We start from the raw sequence: 16,341 nt of genomic DNA on the forward strand, positions 1-16,341 counted from the left end.
AACACACAGTGAACCAGTTTAGAACATTTCATCCCAGATACCTAAATATAGTCGAAAATGGTACATGTGGCTGGGGAAATGAGTCACTTCACAGTTGGAAACATAGATTGAGTCTTTACACAAAACACTGAATGTCAAATCATCTTTCTTCTCTCATGTGGAGTAACAAAGGCTCAGTGCCCAGATTCATTGTATCTTACAGTACCATACAATCTCAACTACTCTAACATATGTTCAATTTGAGGAAAATGACAAATAAAAAACATATATTTTTTTTCTTGTTTCATTATTGGAGAACAGGTAGGCAGTTATGAACCTACCATTGACTTGTTTTCTAAATCTTCATAGTTTTTTCCACAGGAGAAATGGCTATGTATCTTCCTTTGCATGCTGTACCCTATTTGTTTATCTTAGTAGTTAATGTTTGCTTTTTCTGCAGTTCAGTGTTTCTCTATGTTTAATGTCCTCCACTGACTCACCGTTACCACTTCTTTTCAGTTTTATTTGACTTTTTTTTTCTCCAACAGGACTTATTTTCCCTGCAATGTCCCACCCAGACGACGATGTCCGACAGATCATGTCACCTGAAGCAGACAGAAGGCAATTCATTTCTTCTTCATGCAGGGCTAGTGGTATCAGACATTCCAGTGAGGCTACTCAGATAGAAATGGAATGGCAAAGCTAGGAATGCTGTCTTAATATTAATCACAAAACACACATCCTGTTTCCGAGTCTTCTTTTTGAACAAGTGTGCGTGTGTTCAGTCATATTAATTTCCTATTTCCTTTCCAACCGAAATAAAATGGCTGACATCAGAGACATCTTGGGCTACCAGCTGGAGGAAGACAGAGGAAACTAAGCCACATTTCTTTATCACTTATTTTTGGTGTGTCAAATATTACGTAGTAGAAGGAAAGGACCTGTACATAAATTCCATCTATCTAAGAGTCTCTGAATCCACTCTTCATCAAACACAACCTTCAGCATGCACACCCATTCATCCTTAGTTTCAAAATACCATGGTCTATAAATCCTCACCAGATTTACATTCTTGGCTGCAGAGAGCCAGTTGGAATGTCTAGCCTCAGAAAACCACATTTTGTTCAGTTATTTCTATCTCATGCATTTAACTCACAAACTGAATATAGTTGAAAACAGCAGCAAATCTGTTTCAAATTAGATGATACACTTGGGATCTTAACAAAGATTGTAGAAAATTTCAGAGACAGAATACACTACTTAGAAGTGAAAAATCAGAAGCACTCTAGCTACCTTGAACCTCCAGATACCATTTTTTTTGAGAGAAGCTCATAAATATTCAAAAGTCTTAATTAAAAACACACTCAAATGAATTTAAAATCAAAATGTTATATTTAATTTCTAAATATATTTGTGAATGGTAAACAACAAGAATATTTTCTTTCACTTTAAAAGGATCCAGTTCATTTTGTACCTGATGGAACATGCAGTACACATTTGAATGTATGTATACAAGCCCTACTACAAAATGCGCAGGGACGTTATCCCACATGGTAAAAGTCTGAGTTTAAACTAAATATTCTGAAAAAAAAAGAAGTTGGAAGTTAAGGAATCTGTTAATATAATTCCCTGTGATGTGCCAGTCAGCTAATTTTAAAACAGTTAAAATTTAATTGGTCTTGATCCTCCAGAAGAAAAAAATGTCAGAAAGTTCTCCATGATTCAGAATAAAAGTATCAAAACCAAAATTAGTGGATCATACCTATCTTGGATAATAGAGGAACAGCACTAGAACTCAGAGTCTCAGAGACTTAAGGCATGTTAATAAAAGAACATCACCATAAACTCCCTTAACGTATTAGCCATCTTCATATAGTTCCTTGTATCAATTTTTTTAAAAAAAGGGTTGGGGATATAGGGCTGGCAGGTCTCTGCAAGTTTCCTTCAGTTTGCACCCACATTGCTCTAGGAAACAAGCCAAGGGAACATGCATTTGTGTAATGGAATGTGGATTTTTCCTTTCCTCCTCTGTGGCTTCTTTGTGTAGATGTTGGCCACCACTGCTCATAAGTGAAATATCACAAATGCAATACTATTAAAGATATATAAATAAATCACATCTTTTGACTGAACCAATGTATTACATGTGTAATGGGAAGACTCCTGATGGCTATTTGGAAGCCATCCAGAAGTCTTTTTTGCTTATGGTGGATCCTCTAAGTTTAGCTTCTTAACTTTTATTATTTTTAAATGTATTCCAAGCATTCACAAAATTCCCCTCACAAGGTATGTTCTTCATCACATACTGGGATAGTTATTTTTGTTGGATCCTGTGTATTTCATATAGATGAACTACTTTACTGTATTAAAGAGGTTAGCATGTAACTAAATCCATAGAATTGTGCTTTCTTCTACATAAACAAATCCTTCTGTGACCTGATTTCTGCATATTACAGATATAACTACATTTTTCTAGAAGTCAGATAATCAAGGAATTCTGCAAAATATCTAAAACCAGCAATGTTTTGAGAGGTAATAATTCCCATATGCTTTGATAACATGTTTACAATTGCCTTCAGGGCTATAAAGTGAAAATTTTGAGAGTCTACATAATAGTGAAATAATAAAACAAAGTAAAAAAAAATCCTGACACAAACTATTTTCAATTCCAGAAATATTTTAATTGAGCAATGAATAATATGTTACTAAAATACATATTTGTAGAACAGTAAGGAGAAGAATATTCTTGAATAATACTTAGAGCAAGTAAAAAAAACAAACACAGAAAAGCCAAACTCTGCAAGGTTAAATGCCTAATTTAAAATATATTGTATTTGTCCCTTTTCCTAAGAATTTTCATAGTGTTTCAATGAATGTTCATGTCTAGGTTTTTATTAAGTATTCATTTTGTCTGATAAGAATTTATAAAATGTTATATAAGGATAAGAAAAAAATCAACTTAATTGAATATTAACTTTTATTTTATTTTATTTTGTAAGTGGAGACTAGTACTTGTAACAAAAAGTTCAAGGACCTGAGTTTGGATCCCATATACAAAACTGGGCACAACAGTGAGTGCCTGTGATCCCAGCACTAGGGAGGTAGAGTTAGGAGGATCCTGTATCTTCCTGGCCAACCAGTCTAGTACCAGGGTTAATAACAGACTGTCCCAAACCTAAAGTAGATAGTATCTGGGGAAAATATTCAACATCAACATCTGGTTCATATGCACATATAAACATATGCATGTACACATAAATATTTTCTTTTATTACTGGATCCATGCATACTTCAGCTATACACAAGAACGTTGAGGGTGTTGATACAGATGAGGGGGAAGTATGATTGAACTTGGAGGAGCAGAAGGATGGAAAGTCATTATATATATAAAATATGAGGGGAAAATCTATTTTTAATAAGAGAAGGGGAGATACTCAGGACCAAAAGAAGTATGTGTTGTAGCCTGCATTACCAATGAGTAGAATCTTCCTGAGAAGCTACTACATATATTCCAGGAGAAATAAAAAGAAATGTGAATTTGAGAGAGAGGGGTAGAGAGAGAGAGACAGAGAGAGAGACAGAGAGACAGAGAAAGAGACACACACATAGAGACTATTGGCATTAGTAAAAACCACATACTGAATCCAGCTTTTTTCAAAGCTGTCTAAGAAAATACGTGAGAGAGTGCTTCCTTTCTGTTATGAGTCTAGCATACTTAGCTATAAATTCACATGGAATATAATATATCCTAAAGATTCTATTAAAAGATGTTATTGGTTTTTCCATTTTCTTCTAGCAGATATAAACCCAGGAAAAGAAGGTAAAGAAAAATCAGAAACTTTACATAATAAATGATGGTGCCACATGACTTTGAGAATAAATTTTCTAATATTATATTCCCACAAAATAGTCATGAGGGATGACTATTCCTAAAATGACCTTCCTATAAAGGACAAAACTTAAATTTCATAAATTTCATAGCTATAATTATTTTATGCTAACTGGCCTAGTGTTAATCTAGATGGTCAGTGCTTAACTCTAATGTGTGGAGTCTTTTAGAAACTTTTTCATTTCAATAAAGTTGTCATATGAAGTGTATGTCTGTGTATCATAACAATGACATATACTTGTAAAAAGCATGGTCCTTTCAAAAGCTGCTTGCTATAAAAAGGAGAAAATGTCTTTTTAAAGACTAATATGGCATAGTTAGGTGAACATTACAAGACTGTATAAATGGTCTGATGCTGTGGCTGTAGGTCTGTGGGAAGTGAGAAATAATCACAGGAAATATTTTTTGGCCTCTTTAAGGATGTCCAGAAATTGTCTTAAAGGAAAATGTTTTTACAAAGAAAATAGTATAAGGAGTTGTTCTCTGAAAAAAGAAGATAACAGAAGAAAATTGGATTTATTAGACATTTTAGAAAGACATAGAAGAATATAAATATGCATATTTAGTACCGGGTACCAGGGCAACACAGAGATACTGTATAAAAATAAAATCAAAAAACAAAATGAAAAAGAAATAAAAGTGACTAGATATATGAATTCACATTTGGAGTGGGCTTCCATGAATTTTTTTCTGAGCAGGACATACTGTCTAGGAAATTCTCTATTTGAAGTACTTTGGATAGGAGCAAGAAAACCAAAATTCAGAAGAGATACTTTAAACTAGAATATAAAATATGACTCTAAGTGAATCTTTTGGCCTCTAGATATGTTACTACTTAAAATATATGTTTGTATACGTGTATATATTTAGTCATATGTGCATGATCTTGAAGAATAATGAACAATCACAACATCAATTGACCATTCAGTGATTGAAACTGCACATCAGTGACAGCCTGTTCATCAGAACTCAAAGTTCAAATATTTCTAAAATACACTCGACAGTGTTCCATGGTGAATATTTCTGTAGTATCTTTACTTCAGTTCTTACAGAATGCCAGTAACTGTTCTTAAAGAAATAATCAATGTATAAAGTCTTTCCACTTACAGAATTTAATATATATTGTATTTGGATGCTCAATTAACTTGAATTAATATTATATAATATTATTTAGAAATTATAGGGGAATTAATAAAAAGCTACATTGTGAAACTAAGCATATCCTTTATAGAGATAATTGAAGCTGAGCTTAGAAGCTGTGCTATCTGACAACCCTTTTTTAAAACACACAGGCTCCGTACTTGTCTCCCTTGGATGGTTCTCCAGGAGCAACTGCTGAGTAAGTGAGGCCCTGGTGAAAGAGGCTCATTATCACTGGCTGTGCTCTTTTCTGGGTTCTCTGCCTTTATTCCAGGGTCAATTTTGGAGACATAGCTTTATTCAAAGCTACTGACTAATTTGGTCTTTGGCCAAAATACCAAGCATTCTTCCCGGGAGCTCACAGAGCCGAACACAACAATCTTAAGAAGCCTGTTAGGTCACATAGGTACTGTGTGCTCTGAGTTTCTGTAGTCCACATCTGTACCACACAGAGGAACAGTTAGTTACTTCTTAGCTACTCTAAAAACAATGTGTGCTTACTCATTAGCTGTGGGTGGCATTTCATTGTCTGTCCTCTGTGTCAGTCATATTTTCTCAGATGGAATGTTCACAGTGTGGTGGTGAGGACAGTGATTTAACACTTACTGGTTTCTTCTGAAGTGTTCCACTGTGATTTTTTTTTCTCAGTACTGGGACTGAACACAGGACATTGTGCACACTAGGGGAATGACACATGTCTGAACTCTACCCTAACCCTCTTCTTTTAATACACTACTTTTGAGAAAGATATTTGGAAGAATTGTTCAAACTGGCCTTGGATTTGCTCTGAGGCACAAGAAGACCTTGACTGTCCTCCAGCCTAGCTTCCCTGGTAGCTGGGATTGCAGGCCTGCACCACTAGGCTTGGCTCACCATGACTCTTGGCTCCATAAATTGCAAAGAAATGTTGAGTCAGGCAAACTTCATGTAAATGGATTGGCAATTTCTGAAAAAGCCTTCTGTTCACAAGCAGAACTCACTTTTATGTCTCTTTACAAAAAAAAAAAAAAAAAAAAAAAACCCACAGTTTAAAAAGAGAATGAGGCATGGTCTCTGCAACAGTCTGATGTGCATGTGCTTGAAGTGTTGAAAGAAGGAGGGAAAAAGGAATTTGTTAAATATTGTTTTGATTGATGGCCACCACCTGCCAAACTGCTTAACATCTTCTGGTGGCATTTTCCTTGCATTGTAATCAGATGTTTGCTTACCTTAAACTGTAAAATAAGCTGGGCATGGTGTCTTACACCTTTATTTCCTGTAGATGGGAGGCAGAGAAAGGTAGGTTTCTGAATTTGAGGCCAGCTTGGCTTACAGAGCAAGTTCTAAGACAGCCAGGCTTGCTACCTAGAGAAACCCTGGCTTGCTGTGTTCTTGGTATAGGAAGGTATTCTGCACATGACCAAAGGAGAAACATAAAGACCAATCTGCCAAAACCCCTCCACTATACACTGGTGCCCTGCTTGGAAAGTATGCTAGTTCAATGGTGTCAGAAAACTTGTGTAAGTAACTAACCAGTAGCTGATTTGACTTAAGACTTCATATGATAAAGCCCATGCCCAATGCTGATTCAGTGACCACGAATCTGAGACTAGATAATTCACAGATATAGGGTAAAACAAAATACTACTCTGCTATTAAAGAAGATAGTAATAAAATAACTCCTAATGACATGCTGCTGTATTCATAGATCAATGCCTAACTCAGACACTACTAGAAAAGAAAGATTCCTCCTGAGGAAGATAAGATCAAACTTAGAGACCCACATTGGATAGCACACTCAGCCTTAGGGTATCAATCACATCCCTCGCCTCAGGACTCAGCGAATTTTATGGAAGTGGAGACTGGCAAATGTAAGAGCTAGAATGACTAGAAGAAACAATGGAAACAAAGACTTGTAAATGCATCAGGAACTCAAGAAGGTTAACAAGCTGAAGGGCCCAAGTGAGGATACCTCACTCCCACTTGGGAGGAAGAAGAAAGCAATCATGGGGGACATAGAGGGACAAAAGGAGCTGAGTGGGAGAGAGGACAGAGAGGGAAATACAGGAACATGATCAGGTATGGGGGGGGGGGAAGAGAGTGAAACCCTGAGGGCCAGCAGAAAGTATTGAAACAGGCAACCTCAGGAGGTAGGAGGTGGCGGGACCCTCCAGAATGTGCCAGAGAACTGGGAGGTGAGAGATGCTCAGGATTCAGAGGGAGGGACCTTAGATGAAATACCCAACAGTGGGAAGAAGGAAGTTGTAGAGTAGAAAGACAGGGCATCAAATGAAAGGATGGGATTGCCATTTCACAGTCAAAAACTCTGACACAGAATTGTCCTTGTCTGAAAGAACTGCAGGGACAAAAATGGGAAAAACCTGAGGGAAAGGAGGTCCAGTGACAGCCAAAAGTGGGACGGTGATTTCCTTAGAAATTTTTTATTGTTAATAATCGTTTTTGCTATCCTGTTTTTTTTTTGTTGTTGTTGTTGTTGTTGCTTTTTTAGTTTTTTTTTTTTTTTTTTTTTGGTTTTTCATATGAAATTGAGAATTGCTCTATGTCTTTGAAAAAAAATCACATGCACATAATGCCACTTAAAACAGCAAACATAACAGAAATTCTGACCGATATTCTTTACTCTTCTGTACTTTCATACCCTAAGTCTTTATTTTTACGAATCATGGGATTTTTACTAATGATCTTTTAAATTAAAATATTAGTTTAAAGGAGTAAAAACAACCACTCTGTGTGATAAGTATTTACATATTTGTAAAATTCGGAAGCATAAATTTAGGTTTAAATCTAATTTAATTTCAAAAATAGAGCATCAGACACAACTTACTTTCAGTTGGCCAAGCCAGCATTACACTTGTAAATAATTTTACCTTGAGTATGTATTAACTCTCCAGCCTTGTTTCATAATGTAGTCAGAAAGGATCTTGATCACTTCTATATCAGTGCCATAAAATATCACGTGGGTTCACTATGTTGACATTATGTTAATTAAACCAAATGAGCAGGAGTTAGAAAATACTTTGACTTGTTAATAACACGTATGTGCATCAAAGGATGGAAAAGAAATCCAACCAAAATTCAACATCCTTCTACCTCAGTGAAATTCTGAGTTTAGTGGTGTGGGGCATGCAAAGGTATTCTAAGATGAAGGAAAAACTATTGCATCCGGCCCCTTCCACTATCAAGAAAGAAGCCAGCCAATAAGCCAGATACCTCCATGGCCTTCGTATCAGCTCCTGTCTCCAGGTTCCCGTTGAGTTTCTTCCCTGACCTCCTTCAATAATGAACTCTGATGAAGAAGCATAGGCCAAATAAACCCTTTCTCTCCTAGTTGCTTTGGGTCATGGTGTTTCATTCATCGCAGCAATTATAACCCTTAGTAGGAGAGTTACGCTATATTAGATAATTTATAAAATGTCATATGAAGCATGGATTAATCCATTTAAATTTGTCAAAGTGACCTTGTGAAAGACCTTTTTCTTTTTTCTTTTTTTTTCAGTGCAGTGCATTTACAGCTAAGGAAGTTGACAGTTAAAATATTATCTGCTGTGAAGGCAAAAGAATACCAGAAATACAACCCAAATCCATATTTTTCTTTCTTCAAAATGCACATTCTCAAGATCTTATTCTGCCTAAATTGAGGATTGTGCAACCTTCACCCCTGTGGAGGAGCCTCTTGACAAGTGATCTTCCTTTAGAATCTCTACTTGCAAGCCCTTTCATTATTTACTTTAAAATTTAAAATCATGCTTAGTTTTAGGTGGTGTTATCAATGTGAAAAAATAGAAAGACACAATTTTGATAAAGTTTTGTAAGTATTTACATCTTGCTAGCCACTAGATTTTTTTTTCTACTGTTGCATGTGGAAACAAATCTCATCTTAGAGAAATATTCATAATTGCCATTCATGGCCTCTGGATTTCATTATATATCTTCATTTCATTATATAAGTTTTAGAACTTAAGGTAGTTCTGAGTATCCCCCTTCTTTTCTCTGCCTACAGGATCATGGCTGCATCACCCACCGTTAATGCCTCTCACTCACATTTGTGAAACTAGAAGAACACACATTCATTGGTATGCCTATTACGTAAAATAAGACATTATGACGTACCGTGCTTGAAGAGTCAGACTGCAAATGTAGGTATATAAAGGAGGGAAAGTTTTCACATGTGGGAATTCCTTAGGCACAAAAAAATTCACTTCAGATTCTAGTAGTATTTATCATATATTTTGCATGTAATAGTTTCGAAAATTAAATCTTAAGATGAAATCCAAAAGAAAGAGGGTCAACATAAACTATCTATTGAAAACAATTGCAAAATTCAAAGCAAACATTTAGAGCAAGTGATTTTATTTATTATTACCATGCAATTATTCATGATAAGTTTGTAGAATGAATACCTTATAGGAGGCATCTCAGCAAGAATAGAGGAGCCTTGGAGTCAGAGCAGGAATCTGCTCACTCCACTAAAGACATGTGCAGACCTGGATAGCACTGATAATATTTAACGTATGCATAGATCTGTGTGAACTATAAAACAACTAAAACATACTTCATATATGTTTTCATATAGTATCACTATTAAAGGCAACGTTATTTCAAACAACACAATTACTTGCAATCTATCATTTATTTTTGAGTGAATATTCAACTAATTTCCAATATAAATTACAGATCTGATTTCTTTACAAAGAACAAAATTACTGTTGATTGTGAAACGGTTTGTTTCAAATACATTCGTTCTATAGTCGTACTATATTGTAAACATGATGCCTTATTCACATTATTCTCTTGGCTCACTGTGGGGCTGTGAAAGGCAGCTGGGGGCCTGGTGTAGCGCAGGCCCCAACCCCTGACCCTAATGGGATGCAGAAGGCATTCAGCGTTGCTCCTGGCTCCTGGTTTCTTTCACTCAGCTTCAACCCTCCACAGCCCCTCCCATAGAGAGGTACGTGACCATCAGTCAAGTAGGAATAGTGCCTCAGGCTCTCCCACATGTAAATGAGGTATCTTTAAGCTCTCAGACCAACCCAATAGAGGTTAACTGCTGCCAGACTCTAACCCACCCCAAAACTGTATATAAGGGCCCTATTCAGGAGAAGTAAAGGTGTGCAAGAATCATCCTGAGGTCTGAGAGTTTCTGTGGCAAGAGCTGTAAAACTTGGGAAGAGATCTGCTCTCCTGAAGTGCCTTCAGGACCCTTCCCTCCTTGCAAGCTAGCCTGAGCCTGCTCAGCTCTGAGACACTGGTGCAGCACCTGGGAGTAACTGGGTAGCAACATGGGGAGTGGGGGTGGGGCAGCAGCGGAGCCAGCGGGAGGCAATGTCCCATCTCTGCTTGCACTCTATCCCCTTGGCCTGGACGCCCACACCTGGCCAGGCCGGAGATCTTCCTGGGAAACCCTCGGGAACAGGGACCCACAGATCATGTCACTTTCAACTCTGGCTAACTTATCCTCTCAGCTTCAACTTCTACTTCATGCTTCATGTGTATTCACAGCCAATTGTATGACTTTATTTTGTTATATTTTTAATTATTTAGCATGTCTACCATTTAGAGCTCATGCTTGACACTGCATGGATGACGAGGAACCAGAGGCTGGATATCCCAGAGACCTATGATAGGAAAAAAATCAATAAAATTCCTAATGATATTCTTTTATACTCATAGAAGAGTGCCTAACCCAATCACTATCAGAAAGGCTTTTACCAGCCCCTGTTGGGAGCAGATGCAAGAGGCTCATAGCCAAACATTAGGGAGAGAGAGCTCAAATTGGAAGTGGAGAATTGCAGGAGCCATAGGGGTCAAGGAAACCAGGAGAAACTGGCCCAAAGAATCAACTAAGCAAGGCTAATAGGAACTGAAGCAGCAATCATAGGGCTTGCATGGGCCTGTACTAGGTCTTCTGCATATATGTTATTGTTGTTAGCTTGGTGTTTATATGTGACTCCTAACTTTAGGATCTGGGGCATATCTGACTCATTCCCCTGCTCTTGGACCCCACTTCCTCCAACTGGGTTGCTACGCTTAACCTTGATACAAGGGTGTATGCCTCATCTTAGTGACTCTTGTTACGTTGTGTTCAGTGGATATCCCTAGAAGGCCTGCTCCTCATGCTTACATAACAAGCACTTTTAGCTAGTCAACCATCCCTCCAGTCCCAGATTTCATTTCTTTTCTTTCTTTTAATATTTTCAGTTTTCTAAATTAAAATATAATTATGTCATTCTATTTTTTTCCTCCCTTTAAACCTTCCCCCACATCCTCTACTTTGCGCTCTATCTCAAATTCATAGACTCACTGCAGTTATATATACATATATGTGTACATATTACTAAATATGTAAATACAATCCTCTTAAAATATATAATGCTGCTTGTACGTATATAATATCAGAGCTACCCACTTGGTATTGGATAAAGAATTTAGATGGTCTGCTTTCTATTTATTTATTTATTTATTTATTTAAATGAGTAATAGTATGTGAGCACTTCACTATACATTTATTAACACTATTTAAAAATATATTTATTAAAACATGTAGATTAGTATAATCACCACAAAATATAATAATTGAGTTGCCACAAAAAATTCTTCAATATTTCACATTGTATCTGCAGTCATCTTTTCCACAAACTTTGTTTGTAACCCTCTCAACAATGAATCTGTTTTCATCTCTACAGTATTACTAAGAATCAAGAACACTATGTTAATGAAGCTGTTTGGTATTGACCATTTGAGATAGATATTTTCAATCAGAATAATTTCTTTGAGATCTGTCAAATATTCAATATTAATTGTTTACTTGCTTGTAATATTGTGTGGTAGTTCGTGACATGGATATACCATATATTTCATTATATTTTGTTTATTTCCTATATAGGGTTATTAAAAGTAAAACTAATGAGGATCTTTGTGTACATATAGTAGTATAGATACTTCTTGATACTTTTTTTTGTCTCTGAGTTTAAGAGGAGACAAAATAAAGTGGCTTGGCCATAATTTTCAGCAGAGTTGATGTGTCTGTATTTGCCTTACCACTCATCCTGCCCAACTTCACCGCTTAAGGGTGACTAAAGTTTGTTCCAGCTTGATTTTTCTTGGCTCTCAGTAACAGGAGGTGACCATGAGCTGCGAATATTGAAGAACAATTTTTAACCCTATCCTGTTTTAAAGCCTGTGAATTACAACTGTGACTGGATTTGCAAGACATCCACAGTGGTGAAACAGTAGCATTTGGAGATAATCAGCAACTTAAGTTCCACTGAATGGAGAGGATTGATGGGTAGCACTGTAAACCTAGCCAAGTATCCATGGCTGGAGAGGTTGTAGATCTTAGAGGAGTACCCATTTCTGCCATTTACCTAAATTAATAAAATTTCTGAATATATTCTCAGTACATATCTTTATATTTAATGATATGTATCTATTTCTTGTCATCACAGAATCTTCTCATTTCAGAAAATAGAGACTATTAGGGAAATCCACAACTGGTCAAAAGCCAGAGAATAAGTGGTCTTGGGGTATTCAATCCCAATTTATGTATCTGCAGTGTATCCTTTATAGTTAAGCATTGGGGAAATCACAGAAAAGAGGGCAGAATGGTTGTAAGAGCCAAAAGCCCAGGATGCCTGATGTTAGATAATATCTCTTGTAAAAGAATCTTATTTTCTGATACACACTACAAAGCTTTGTTCCTAGTAAATATCTAGCAAATACAAACAGAGTAAAACAGTGGTTGTTATAGTCATAAATATTTGCAAATATAGCTCTAAACGTTTTAGTGTTATAAGAATTGTAATCCCTGCTACATGTAATGGTCTTTACCTATAATCTTAGCACTTAGGAAGCTGAGGCAGAAAGATGACAATCTTAGCTATATAGCAAGACCCTATCTCAAACAAACAAAACTCTTAATAATGGGAAATTCATGCTGTATTGAATAATCTAGGAGCATAGAACTTTAGACATCAGGATATTTTGGAAATTGATTTTTCCTCTGAGAATAAAAAGAAATGAGACAGGGTAGTCTCTATCTCTACTAATAAATACTTATAGGCCTTTGGGCAACAGAACTGATTTTCTAGGAATAGTCCTCAAAACATCTTTTAAATTGAACTGTAAAGTGTATTGCTCACATTTCTTCATTTGAATTAATAATGAATGCTTTGTTATATGAAGATGTTTTCCATTAGATTTCATGAATCTGGAAACTATCCAGTCTTTCAAAGTTGTAACTTCTAGCTTTGCTGCATAAATTACTGGGTCTAATGTTGGTTCCTTGTGGTGAGTCACAATGTGGTGATGCTGCTTTATGTGCTTAAAGTTGAAGCAGTCATTTTCTGCACTTTTAAAATATGTGCACCAACGAAATGTAACTTGATAGACCATAAAGTAGCTACAAGCACTTCAGCTCATATATGTTTTCATCCTCGCTGCATTCAGTGGTTGTGTTCCCAAGGGAATGAACGTAAAATGTTTACCATATGGCGTGAACACTATGCTAGAGACATTCAGTATGCTAGTATACCATCTTTAAGAACACCATGGTTATCACCATACTACACTAGTTTTTGTAAATCTTTTTCCTCCAGACCTGTGGTAGGAATTCTCTTTAATATCCCCCAGTCTGGGTGGAGTTGTGTGATGAGTTTCAACTAAAGTGTTGCTCATGGAAGTGCCATGGGATGTCTGGACTTAAGCATTTATTTGTGGAAAATCCCTTGGCTTCAGTTAATCACACCTTTTAATATAGTCGTTTCTCTCTCCACCTGTGTCCCAGTCAGCAGATGTGATGGAAAGTCTAGACAACCCATGACAAGTGTAACCAAAGTAAAAAAGAGCTCTTCTGTTTGAAAGCCATGTGTATCATTGCAGTCTAACCAAGACAAATATTATCTATCTCACTTTAATGATGAAAATAACATCCATAGCTGGTAAAGGGAATAACTGAGACATAAACTCTAGTCTGCTGCCAAATTTGAGCCTCTCGTGCAGACTACAGGTTCAGCCTGTATTCCGTATCTCTTTGTTCAGTCTTGGACAGTCAGAGACAAATTGTTGACCTTCTGAGAATACACAAGGAATGTAGCAAATAAAATGACCCCAATGACATTCTGCTATACTCACAGATCATGCTCAGTCACCATCAGAGAAGCTTCCTCCTGCAGTAGATGGAAGCAAATACAGAGATCCACATCTAGACAAAGTACAGAGAATGAGAGACATTGGAACACTTGGCCCTAAATGAAACATCTTTATTAAATCTCTCCATTCAGGTCTTGGGTAATACAGAAGAAGAGTTGGAAAGAATGAAAAAGTCAGAAGAGATGGAAGACTCCAAGGAAACACAGCTTTATAGACACAGAAGGAATCACACACATATGAACTCACAGAGACCGTGGCAGCACATAGGCCTTGCTTATGTCTAAGCCGGATGAGGTCCTAGTGCTGATAGGGAAAGTGGAAACAAGCCTCCAACCCTAACCCTGAAACTCTCTCCAATTGAAAACGACTCACAAAGGAAAAAATTAGTTTTCTCTAGTGAAGACTCACTGGTTATACAAACAACACTAAAGGCTAGCCCATGGCCAATCCAAAATGAATTCAATTGTGTTTGTGTGTGTGTGTGTGTGAAATAATGCTTTAATGTTTTGTCTGGGCTCCTTTCTTTTCTTTTTCTTTTTTTTTTTTTTTTTTTTTTTTTTTTTTTTTTTTTTTTTTAACTTTACAGGACTTTCCTTAGGTAATGGTTTCCAATTCTCTGTCTTTATGGGACTTATTGAACTGTGAATGTGTGTATCTCTGTGTCTATGTGTAGTTCTTGGGCTTTTACTTCGTTTCTGTTTTTTTTTTTCTGTTTGTTTTTTAAGCTTTGTCCTATTTATATTTGTTTGCTTTTTTCTTTTCTTTCTTTCTTTTTATCTCTTTTAGATGCCTGTGCATTTTTCTGAGAAAGAGCAAGAAAGGGCGTGGATTTGGATGAGTATGTAGGTTGGGAGAGGTGAGAAGAAGGAAGGGGGTGAGATGGTAGGAGGAAAGGTTGGAGAACAGGAGAATCTGGGAGGATTTGGGGGAACCATAATCAGAATATATTTCATGAAAAAAATTTATTTTAAATTAAATAAAAGAAAATAGGTCAGATGTTTGATATTACTGAAATATACTTGAAAAATTACTTGAAAAATACAAGTCATTTCTTAAAAAGTACATTATAATGTATAATTTATCTAAGACTTAATTAAACTCATAGCTCTGCCACTGTGAGTTTCTGCATAAGAAGTGTATTGGGAATTATGCAGATGAGCGTTTCATGGTTTTGATGTTGCATAACCTCCAGCTGCTGCCCATATGAAAGATCCTCACAGACAATGGCAAACACATAACAGAGGACTGTGAAGAAATATGTGGGGTTTGCCACTTGAACAAACTCAAGCTTTTTCTCTGACTTTAAATACATAACAAACCTTAATATCAATACTTTGGTTACAATGTATGATTTGAACTCTTTTTGCTTAAACTAATATTTTCTTTAATGGAGAGTTATTTCATTGTCCTTTTGATTCGTTTTCTATTAAAATCAGCAGTTAGAGAGAAAGTGGTTATTCTTTGTGGTACATTAGTTAACATAGTTAATACACAGACTGTATTCATTTTATGTTAATGATGCTAGTTTGAATAAGTTAAGATCCTGTTTTTACTTTACCTTGGAAAGTAAAAATGAAAACTGGAAAATATTTTTATAGCTTTTTAAAAGGCCCAATGTGACATTCTGATATTCGTGTCATTTACACTAAAAATGTTGAAAATCTGACTTTTAATTAGATGCATAGCTATGTGTTTTAGATTCAGAAACTAAATTTTCAAATATATTGCTGAGCTTTTACATTCAATGTGAATTGTCAACTAAGACATGTCAAAGTAGGTTACATAAGGCAGAATAATTACTTTTCTTATATGTCTCCCAGTGATATTGAACTCTCTCTCTCTCTCTCTCTCTCTCACACACACACACACACACACACACACACACACACATTCTGTCATGTGTGTGTACATTACAAAAGTTTTCATATATTTTTACTTACTGTATTTATTAGTTTTTCTCATTGATTTTTAGAATGTAATATTTTTAAAATGGCTCTTCTTCTTTTCTAGTGTCACCAAATGCTTATGTCACTGACAACATGCAGTCACATTCTTTTCAAAATAACCTTTTCCAAAAATTCTTAAGTTAGGATATTGGTCTCCTACGTACAAACATTGCAAAAAATACATAATACACAATAAAGAGAGGACTGTATGACATACTTTCTCTTGATTCTTGTGATTCA

At 36.1% G+C, this 16,341-nt stretch overlaps 1 long non-coding RNA gene across 1 annotated transcript in view; it reads left to right on the forward strand.

The window, feature by feature from the left end:
• The window catches only part of LOC143441900 (uncharacterized), a 104,072-nt gene extending 103,229 nt beyond the window's left edge, over positions 1-843 (forward strand). The window contains exon 3 of the long non-coding RNA XR_013109653.1: positions 528-843. This is a non-coding gene — a long non-coding RNA (uncharacterized LOC143441900). The remainder of the gene's footprint in view (positions 1-527) is intronic.
• Positions 844-16,341: the final 15,498 nt, after the last annotated feature.

The sequence above is a fragment of the Arvicanthis niloticus genome, chromosome 4 (genome assembly GCF_011762505.2).
Source record: "Arvicanthis niloticus isolate mArvNil1 chromosome 4, mArvNil1.pat.X, whole genome shotgun sequence".
NCBI classification, from domain to species: domain Eukaryota; kingdom Metazoa; phylum Chordata; class Mammalia; order Rodentia; family Muridae; genus Arvicanthis; species Arvicanthis niloticus.